The following is an 11,657-nucleotide window of genomic DNA, read 5'->3' as shown; positions in this document are numbered from 1 at the left end:
AACCATTTGATGCTATGGTGATGTTGTGTACTTGTAAGTTACAAGGAGAGGTCGTTATTTATGTGTTTGATACATAAAAGCTGCCAATTTTGTTTTAGAGAGTCACAACCAGCAACTTAATGATTGGTGAATGTTCACTCTTCATGAAGATTTTAATTTTAATTTTATTATAGTGATTTCAAACCCTTAGCTGGTTCTAATTCCCTTAAGTTAAGGGAACATTTAATTTTCTTTATTTGCACATCGCATATTTTTGTATTTATATTTAACTTAGAACTTAGAGTTATTTGTTTTTCATTAGGAAAATCGGCTGGAGTAGATAATGTTAATGATAGAGTTATTCAAGATTGCTTTCATGTCATTGGCCACATCTTTCTGGACCTTATTAATAAATCATTGCAGAATGGACATGTTCCACAAATTTGGAAGGAATTCTTAGTGGTTCCTATTCAAAAAGTTGCTGGAACGATTAAAGTCGAAGAGTTTCGTCCCATCAACATGTTGCACACATTAGAGAAAATCTTAGAACTTGTTGTTAAAGGCCAGCTGTTGGAGTATTTGAATAGCAACTCTTTGTTGATACCAGAACAATCGGGATATCGGGAAGGTCATTCTTGTGAAACTGCATTGAATTTGGTGTTAGCAAAGTGGAAAGACAACATGGAGCGTAAAGATACGATTGTTGCTGTTTTTTTGGATCTGAAACGCGCTTTTGAAACAATTTCTAGGCGCTCACTGTTAAGTACAATCAAGCGCTTTGGAATTACGAGTACTGCATATAAATGGTTTGAAAGCTATTTGTCTGACAGAACTCAACGGACTGTTTTTGATGATTCTGTTTCCAGTCCCATCAGGAACAACCTTGGAGTGCCCCAGGGAAGTGTATTAGGGCCCCTTTTATTTATTATGTATATTAATGACTTGCGACGTGTTTTACGGTTTTGCGACATTAATCTTTTTGCAGATGATACTGTGTTATTCATTGCAGCTAAGGATTTAGAAGTTGCCGTCTCACACTTGAATGAAGATTTGCATTATCTAAGTAGATGGTTGAAGTGTAAGTAGTTGAAATTGAATGCAAGTAAAACTAAATTTATGGTAATTTCGCGGAATCGATTAAATGAGAACGTCTCTATTGTAATTGATGATGAGACTATTGATCGCGTTCAGGAGATTAAATATCTTGGCGTGATTATTGATGACAAACTTAAGTTCAACTCTCACATTGACAATGTCATCAAGAAAATTGCCAAGAAGTATGGAATTCTATTTCGATTGAAAAACAATTTAACTATAGCCAGTAAAATACAGCTATACAAATCAATCATCTCTCCTCATCAAGACCTTTGCCCAACACAAATATCGAGATTACAGCGCTTACAGGATAAAATAATGTGTTTGATTTTTAGATGTAATAGATTCACTTCCTCAACTTTGATGCTAGACGCCTTACAATGGTTGTCGGTGAAGCAAAGAATTGTATATTTGACTATGGTGTTCATTTTTAAAGTAGTTAACGGTTTGCTGCCTCGATATTTGTGTGATCGAATTGAAAGAGGAAGTGACTTTCATAGATATATAATACTAGAAACGCGGTTGAAATAAGAACACCACATTTCTTGACTTGTGCTTCACAGAATTCATTATTTTTTAAAGGAATAAATGTTTTCAATTCGATGTCTAGACACATTAAACGTGCAACAACATTAGCAGAATTTAAGAGACATTGCATTTCACACGTTAAAACTGTCTTTTGAACGGTTATCCAGTGATTTTTTTTTTTTTTGGCAAATTATGTATCTTGACGAAGGTATTTTTAACGGATTATTTTGTATGGATAGCTGTTATAACGACTTTTTAATAATTATTGTAGCACTGCAAAAACTATTTTGTTCGCCACAATGGTGATGATTGATTTTTGATATTTGATTTAATAGTAGTAGTAAAAAACAAATAGTTGTCTACAAAGGTTTGAGCCTCGCGCGCGTATTACGGATATAGAGGACTGAATTTAACATTTGAAAAAAAAATGCAATTTTGAAGCTTATTTGGAAGATACCTTGAGTTAGTAGTAAGTTTTTTTGGCCAATGTTGGGGGTTCGTGAGCATTCCTGACATTGCTGAAAATTATGATAGCATCAGATTGTGGGGTTGCTAGTGTAATAGGATGCTTTGTTGATTGTTCATTAACTCTTGATCGCTTGTAATACTTATGAATATTTTAGGTGGACAAAAATGCGAATTAAGAGGTGGACGCCTAAGCTTTTTCACATTTATATCGCTGTGAAGCAACTGTAAACTCTAGAGGGAAAATGTAACCACCTCGTTTTTTTGCTAACCTGGTTAAAATGTTTACATTTAATTATCTTAAAGATAAATCGTCCAGCTCAAACCTTTGTAGGGGTAAGAGGTGGGACCATCATCATCATCATCATATCCTCGAGATTTTTTTGAAAAACTACTCAGAATTGCTTTAGAGTTAGCTTTGGGATTTAATTAGATTTTATTTAACAACCGGTTTATTTCCAGATACATATGGTAGAGAAGTGTTTCAAGCAGTTGTGTGCTTATTTTTATTTATTATTATTTGCTACTGCTATTACTACCAAGGAAAAAGGTATAAACAGAGGAAAGAAAGCGGCGCCGGTGGTGCAGTGGTAAGTGTGAGAACCTCTCACCCCAGCAGGCCTGGGTTCAATCCCAGTCGGCACTGGCGGGATGTTCTGAGGCATAACATCTATGATCACGCCTTCCTTCTGAAAGGAAGAAAAGCCGTTATGCTTCCTTCTGTGAAGGCCCTCCTTGCAGCAATCATTTCCTTCGATGGATAATTTTCCAAACGAGGTCTGGGATTTGAGCACTGTTCTACAGTGGATTTTTCGAAGTTTTATTTCTAAATTAGACTCTTTTAAGTTTTTAGTTCATAATAATGATTGTGATGCATTTGCTCTTTGTGAAACTTGGCTCTTTTCAGATATAGATCTTCCTTTTTATGATTTTAACATTATTCGACTGGATCGTGAGGATTCGCGTAGAGGAGGGGTACTTTTGGGGATCAAAAAGTGCCATTATTTCTATAGAGTGAATCTTCCACAATTTACAGGTATTGAAGTTGTCGCATGTCAGGCTATTATTAAAGGTAAGACCCTTTGTATTGCTTCTGTTTATATCCCTCCTAGAGCCGTTGTTAATCGAAAACAACTTTCAGATATATGTTCAGTACTTCCTGCTCCACGGTACAGGCTGGGGGGAACTGTATGACGACAACCGTTCTTCTTTGATATATGACCTCTGCGACAGCTTCAATATGACAATTCTTAACAATGGAGAAGTAACACGTTTGGCTGGTCCATCCTCAAATGGAAGTAAATTAGACCTCACACTTTGCTCTAACTCATTATCGTTGAATTGCACGTGGAATGTGATCGAAGATCCCCACGGTAGTGATCACTTGCCGATCAAAGTTTCAGCTGCCAGAGGGTTCAATCCGTTGGAATCCGTTAACGTCACGTACGATCTTACCCGTAATATCGAATGGACAAAGTTCAAGAATGTGAAAGAAGATGCCCTGACGCCGGTAGAAGGGTTTCCACCGTTGGAGGAATATAACTTCTTCTCCAATCTTATCTTGGACAGCGCGCTTCAAGCTCAGACTTGGCCTGTTTCAGGAACGTCCTTCCGTAGGCATCCTCCTTCCCTTGGTGGGACCAGCAATGCACTGGGGTTTATCGTAAAAAGTTTGACGCGTTTAAGCTTTTCCGGAAACGTGGAACACCCGTACATTTCGAAGCGTACTCGGTTCTTGAACGCGAACTCAAGAGCCTCATCAAAGCCAAGAAATGCGGATACTGGCGGCAATTCGTGGACGGATTATCGCGCGAAACGTCGATGAATACGCTGTGGAACACGGCGCGAAGGATGCGTAACCGGTCTTCAAACAACGAGAGCGAGGAGTACTCGGATCGTTGGATTCTCGAGTTCGCACGAAAAGTATGTCCTGATTCTGTGCCGGCACAGATGATTCCTCGCGAAACGACGAATTTGGTAGACGAGATCAGCCAGCATTTTTCAATGCTGGAGCTCGCACTCGCGCTCCTTCGTGTGACAATTCGGCTCTGGGGGCTGATAGAATCAAGTTCGACTTGTTGAAGTACCTCCCAGACGTCGTTAAGAGGCGCATGTTGAACTTGTTTTTTCAGTTCCTGGAGCTCAATATTGTTCCAGATGATTGGAGGCGGATGAGAGTTATAGCCATTAAAAAACCTGGGAAACCCGCGCCAGATCATAACTTGTTTCGTCCCATCGCGATGTTATCGTGCATACGAAAATTGTTGGAGAAAATTATCCTTTTTCGCTTGGACAAATGGATTGAGATGACCACCTCCTTTCAGATACTCAATTGGGTTTCTGTAGGGGCAAGGGAACGAACGACTGTCTCGCGATGCTTTCCACAGAAATTCAGTTGGCTTTTGCTAAAAAAAGAGCAAATGGCTTCTGTCTTCTTGAATATTATGGGGGCTTTTGATTCAGTATTGGTTGCAGTCCTTTCAGACAAACTCCACGCTTGTGGCCTTTCTCCATTAATTAATAACTTGTTGTACAATTTGCTGTCAGAAAAACATATGAGCTTTTCTCAGGGAAACTCTACCACTTCTAGATTTAGTAACATGGGTCTCTCCCAGGGCTCATGTTTAAGTCCCCTTTTGTATTATTTCTACGGCAGAGAAATTGACAATTGTCAAAGTGACAATTGCACGTTGAGACAACTTGCAGGTGACGGCGTAGTGTCTATGATAGGGCCCAAAGGGGTCGACCTGCAAGGACCCTTACAGGCTACCTTAGATAATTTGTCTACTTGGGCTACTTGGACTAGCTAGGTATCGAATTATGCACGGAGAAAACTGAGTTGGTCGTTTTACTAGGAAGCATAGCCCAGCACAACCAAAGCTTCAACTTTTGGGTAAACCGATCACTCATTCCATGTCTTTCAAATATCTTGGGGTCTGGTTCGATTCCAAATGCACCTGGAGATCTCACATTGAGTATCTAAGACGAAAATGCCAACAAAGGATCAATTTTCTCCGAACAATTACCGGAACGTGGTGGGGAGCTCATCCGCAAGATCTTCTAACGTTGTACCGGACAACGATTTTATTGGTTTTAGAGTACGGTAGTTTTTTCTTCCAGTCAGCGGATAAAACACATATCATTAAACTGGAACGTATCCAGTATCGTTGTCTTCATATCGCGTTAGGATGCATGCACTCTCCTGGCAGCTGCTACCGGTGGGGCTCTGCTGGGGTCCTCAAAACAAAACAGAAAACACAAAAGATGACAGCAACATAGGACAGTAAGGCAAAATAAGTTCCCCTCTGGAACCGCAACCATCATTCAACTCCGCAAAATAAAAACTCTGTACCTTCTCTCCCTTTGGGAAACCCCCTTCTGGGGTTGGGCTGAAAGTCTTCTTAATAAAGATATATAAAAAAAAAAAAAAAAAAAAAAAAACTCATGCATTTCGTACACTTCAATTGGCGGACATGTTGCCACTCTCTGATCGGTTTTCGGAATTGTCCCTCAGGCTCCTCACCCGTTGTGAAGGTAATCGAAAACTTTGAAAAACTTCTTGAGCTAAACCCTCGAACTTGTTTCATGACTATGTACTACGTGTACATAACACAGGATGTCAGCCCTTCACAGCATAATCCTCATCGTGTATGCTTCTCCGACTTCGGCAATTCAGTTAGTTTTGATTTATTTATGATGCAAGAGATTCGAGGAATCCCAGAACATCATCGTTCCATGATTGTTCCGTCAATTTTTGCTACAAAGTTTGGCCAAGTTGATTCCGCAAGATCGTTCTTCACAGATGGATCTCCAATAGAGGCGTCCGCTGGTTTTGGTACTTATAAAGAATTTCATATCGAATGCTTCAAACTCCTTGTTCCGTTTATGTTGCTGAGCTGGCGGCAATACATTTTACGCTAGAAACTATCGCCTCACTTTCACCAGATCACTACTTTATTTTTACGGATAGTCTCAGTTCTGTCGAGCTATTCGCTCCATGGTACCTCCTGGTAAAGCACTCCTCGTATTTTCTCATGAAAATACGAGAGCTTCTAAGTGCTTTATTTTTAAGATCATTTATCATCACCTTTGCATGGGTCCCATCTCATTGCTCGATTCCGGGCAATGAGAAGGCGGACTCGCTTGCAAAGGTGGGCGCTATGGAAGGCGATATTTACGATCGACAAATCGCCTACGACAAATTTTTCTTCATTTATCGTCAACAGTCACTCGCCAGCTGGCAAAATAAATGGGGTGAAGGGAGTTTGGGACGATGGCTTTATTCGATCATTCCTAAGGTGTCGAAGTATCCTTGGTTTAAAGGTTTGGAGGTGGGTCGAGACGTCATTCGTGTGATGTCTCTCCTCATGTCCAATCACTATTCGCTAAGCGCTCACTTGTTCCGTGTTGGGCTGGGAGACAGTAATCTCTGTGAATGTGGACAAGGCTACCAGGACGCAGATCACATTATTTGGTCATGTGCTGAGCATCGTGGAGTCAGATCCGAGTTGTACGATTCCCTTCGGGTTCGAGGTAGACAACCTAATGTCCCAGTTCGGGATATTTTGGCTAGACGCGATCTGGAGTTTATGCAACTCATATATGTTTTTTTTTAAGAATATTAACCATAGATTGTATGTTTGATTAATCTTGTTTTTGTATCTTGTTTGGTTTTTTGTATATTTGTTTCTGTAATAATTGTATAATTACAGAGTTGATATAACATTGATAGGATTAAGTACATGTTTTAGAAATAGTGAAATTTTTGAATCATGAATCATATTCTAAATCTCCTTCTCCCTCTCTCGAAACATACAATTGTCATCCACTAACCTCGAGAAGACCGCGAGTAATCGGTCACATCCTTTAATTTTAGATTTAAGACATTTATAATGTATAACGAAAATGATAACTTGGCTCTGTGATGTTTATTCGATTGAGCCTGTCCAAATAAAGTTATTAACAAAAAAAAAGGGCATCCACTTTGATGAGATATCAAAAATATTTTTGTTGCTGTGTAGGAGCGTCTGAGGAGCTTAGGTCATGGTTACATACGTACTTGACCGGACGAACTCTTCGAGTACTACTAGGATCTTGTGTCTCCTCTACGTTTACCATTACCTCTCGAGTACCTCAAGGAAGTAACTTGGGTCCCCTTTTGTTTACGTTATTCTTCAACGATGTAGCAGCATTGTTGGCAGTAAAATTCAAGCTCATTTATTTTTTTTTTTTTATTAATTACTTTATTTGTACAGGCTCAATCGAATAAACTTTACAGAGCCGAGTTATCATTTTCGTTATACATTATTGATGTCTTATATTATATATAAGTTAAAGGAGCTGGACCGGATACTCGCGGTTGTCTCGAGGTTAGTGGAGATTTACAATTTTTTTGGATGGGAAAAGGGAGAGGGAGGTTTGAAATGTGGTTTTCGATACAAATATTTAATTAATCCTAAAACATGAACTTCATCTTCATCTTGAAAACAAACATTAAAAAAAAAAATCTACACGCACAATACACAAACTAAACACAAGGTTAATAAAACTTACAATCTAAGGTTAGTATTCTTAAAGTAAACATATATGAGTTTCATAAACTCCAGATCACGTCTAGCCAAAATATCCCGAACTGGAACATTAGGTTGTCTACCTCGAGCCCGAAGGGAATCGCACAGCTCAGATCTGACTCCACGATGCTCAGCACAAGACCAAAGGATGTGATCGGCGTCTTGGTAACCTTGTCCACATTCACAGAGATTGCTGTCTCCCAGCCCAACACGAAACAAGTGAGCGTTTAAAGCTCATTTATGCCGATGACCTTAAACTATACGTCACTAGTTCGAGGATTGTCATCGTCTTCAAGTTCTGCTAGATTTGTTTGCGGATCGGTGCCGTCGCAATAATGTCATCATCAGTATTAAAAAGTGTGCAGTAATGACATTCCCCCACTCTAAGAACCCGGTCATAGACGACTACCCCATTGATAACGTTTCGCTTCGCAGAGTAGAACGTATGCAGTCATCTTGGTGTTCTTTTGGACCTGAAGATGAACTTCAATCTGCACTATTTGTCGATCATCTCTAAGGAAAATCATCAACTGGGATTTATTTCGAAGATTGCACGATATTTCAAAGACCCTCACTGCTTGAAGGTACCGAATTGCTCTTTAGTTCGGCCCATACTTGAGAATGCAACTGTGGTCTGGTCTCCATACGAGTTAGTGTGGATTTTTCGAATAGAACGATGTTTGAGGTTGGCTTTGCGCAACCTGCCGTGTTGCGATCCAATGGACCTAGAGACACTGGAACACAGAAGAAAAATGCAAAATTTTTAAACGGCCGTGTGGGCTCTCCTCAATTGCTTTCTCAGTTAAACTTCCGTGTTCCTTAAATAGTGTTGCGGCAATCATCCTTACTACAACCAAGGTTTCATCGGACTGCATATGGGTACCCGATAATTCGGGCATTCATCGCTATGGAATCAGCATTTGAATTCGGTGAAACATCGATCCAATTTCGAAACCGATTGAGAAGACTGTGATTATTTGTGAACTCTGATTCTCTGCAGCTTTTTATATATTACCTAAGTTTTAATCATTAGGACAAACTACTGTCAGATGTATTACAATATATAAATCAATAAAGTAAATAAATGAACAAATAAATAAATAAATAAATAAATAAATGACATGAAAGATATGCAAGCTCGGAAAAAACTGGGGTAGCTCCGACCAGATTTTGATGTGAACATTATTTATTATCTCCTCTGACTATGTTTAGTTTCCCTTTAAATGCAATCCGTTTATCATCGCTCAAGCTATAAGTGACGTTTCACGTAGTCGCATACCTCGCTACTATTAAGCAAAATAAAATAAACATATTTCCATGATGATTGTTCTTCAGCGAGAGCAATCAACCGTCCAAAAAGGATACATTCCGAATTCCAGTAGTCGACAACCTATTACAGAGTTCATTGCCCACACCACACACCGCCTCCGCATGTCTGTGTCTGAGCAGACAGCTGATTATCCGAGTAAATGTAGCGTGAGCATGGCATTCCTGTTTCATCGTCCGCCGTCGTCTTCTCGTTGGAGCCACGCCGAAAGAAGCGGAAATAACCGCTGCACTCACAACAAAATACAGCTCAAGGGATGATTCATATGGATCGGTGCGATTTTTCTCCAGCGATTTGCCAGCGGGACGTTCTCCGGCACACGGTGAAGCGGATTAACCGTCGGTGTAGAATGCACAGGCAGACTGGCGAAAAAGGAAATATCTGCACATAAAGTTACATACCTCAGGACGAATGGACGGACCGGAGACGGGAACGGGGTCAGCTTCTGAAAGTGAAAAACACAACTACCTACTGGGCAAATGACACCTGGCTTCTTTCACCTGGGGGATTGTGTGTAAAACATACGAGTCGGTATCTCGTGCTAAGTAGTAATTTACATGTCAACCTTCTACGGCTGTTTACGGAGAAATGTTAAAAGCTTCGTTGTTTTCCATTTTTGGGACCGGACCGGGAGATAATTTAATCCGATTGGCGGACCGTTTCACCGTAAACAGAAAACAGAACTTTGCCACCTGGTGAGAGGGTAAAGTTTTATGCGATTAGTAATTGTAGCATGCGATATGGTTAATCTGAAATTATTTCTCATTAACATAAATTAAGCAATTTCCCAATTGTAATGCTGTGCCTGGCACCGACTGACCTGGTAAGATGGTAATGAACTCTTATTCCACAAGACCATCCTTGGATCGAATCTTCAGCTCTGTATTTCCGTTACGAAAGTTTCAAGGATTATTAATTTTTATAGTCACATCAGATCGTTATCGGATCAAAACAACCAATTTGATACCGTTTTGGTGCCGTATAATCATGGCATGCACAGATGAACCCGTGCCTCACCGGACCACACGGCCCATCCGACGACCCCAAATGCTTCTAATTACAGTGTTTATGTAAATTTATTGGTCATTTGAACCGAAACGGCAGACGGTGGAACGCGATCAATTGTTCGTTCCTTTAAGGCAAGCGGACAGCATGCATATACATACACAGGTAATCCGGAATCGATTCAATCTAAACCGTTCACCGGTGTGTGGCGATGGGATCCGTTTGTTTTGTACTGTTTTGGTGAAGGGAAAAACATCAACACCTTGTTTGAGGCATTTTTATATCGTCTCTGGTCTATCATCGGACGTTGCGGCTATGGAAAAGGAATTAACAAGAGACGTGGACTTGAAAAAAATAACAGTTTTATAACACACACGGATCGTTTAAATTATTGTACCACACCAACAAGCTTTTCGATCGCACCTGGTACAGGTGCTAGGAACAACTTATGGGAGCTGAAGAAAGAAGAGCGACCCGATTCGATCAGTATCTTCGAAATTCCGTGTGTCCTTTTCAATTCAGAAGAAGGGCAAAATGTGGAAACATAGTCTTTCAAATCTGCGGCCAATCATGTTATTTATTGAGTGAACATGTTGGTCAAGAATTTAACAGGACCTAATTGTCATGCTTAAACTCTCTAAGTTTATGTCTAACGCTGTTTCTTGGAAGTAATTCAACCAATTTGGCATGTAAAAATTAATAAGAACCTTTCGGAACGAGCTCATATATTTTGATTATATCGACGAACACCAGAATTAAAATTAAGTGGTACAACGTTGAGTGGTAAGCGTGTCTGTTTTTCCCGTCCCAGTGGGTCTGATTGAACTTAATCCCCGGCCGAGGTCGTTGGAATGTTTTGAGGCGTACAACTTCGGTAGATAAGTCCATCGAGGAGAACAGTTCTGGTCTGAATTACCTCCGAAAGGCAAACTATTTGTGTAATTTTACGTTGAATTATATGTAACAAAAGGACGGCATGATAAATTACGTATAATTAAGTATGTTCTGAAAATTACATTACGTTTTCATTTATTGTGTAAATTTAGATGAGTCTACAGTGCTGCTTAATAACTTTTCACTCAGTTGTTGAATTTTGTGTTTCTTTAAAGTAGTTGATAGATTAGGATCATAGTTTACTAAAGAAATGTAAAGAGTAGGTAAATCTTAACATTTGAATCAATGCCAATGATTTTTTACACGTAAAGTACGAGATGTGCAGCGAGCATTTCTCACTTCTTTTTTACAACGCAGAAACAAATACAGCTTATTAATAGAATTAAAATTTACTTGTTTTTACGTATCTATAACAAGCTTAAACTCTATTCTATCTACTGTGTTATTAGCAAATGAGCAGTTGGTGAGTACAACTGTGTATGCCAAGCATGATGGCCTCCACCAAAATGTTTTGACCTGCATCAAATGCTATGCTTTTTAGCAAATTTCTGTTACATTTATGGAAAATTAAATCGTTTATGATGAAAAAAAAAAAACATCGTGGAGTGAAGAGGACAGCAATGAAGTAATTGTGACTCTCCTAGAAAGTCAAAACGATGGGTTAGCTGTTGATGCATGGAGGATACTGCAGCACAACGTAAAAAATCAATATGTAGAACTAGTGTTCAATGTCGATGGAGGAACCTTGAACTCCATCAACAACAGTAGATTCATCCTTAATTTCTTGTTTGGAA

The sequence above is a fragment of the Ochlerotatus camptorhynchus genome, unplaced genomic scaffold (genome assembly GCF_037179485.1).
Source record: "Ochlerotatus camptorhynchus isolate MF236.1 unplaced genomic scaffold, CSIRO-AGI_Acam_v1.1 ptg000122l, whole genome shotgun sequence".
Lineage (NCBI taxonomy): Eukaryota > Metazoa > Arthropoda > Insecta > Diptera > Culicidae > Ochlerotatus > Ochlerotatus camptorhynchus.
The sequence above is the reverse complement of the archived record's forward strand: the minus strand, read 5'-3'. Positions refer to the sequence as shown.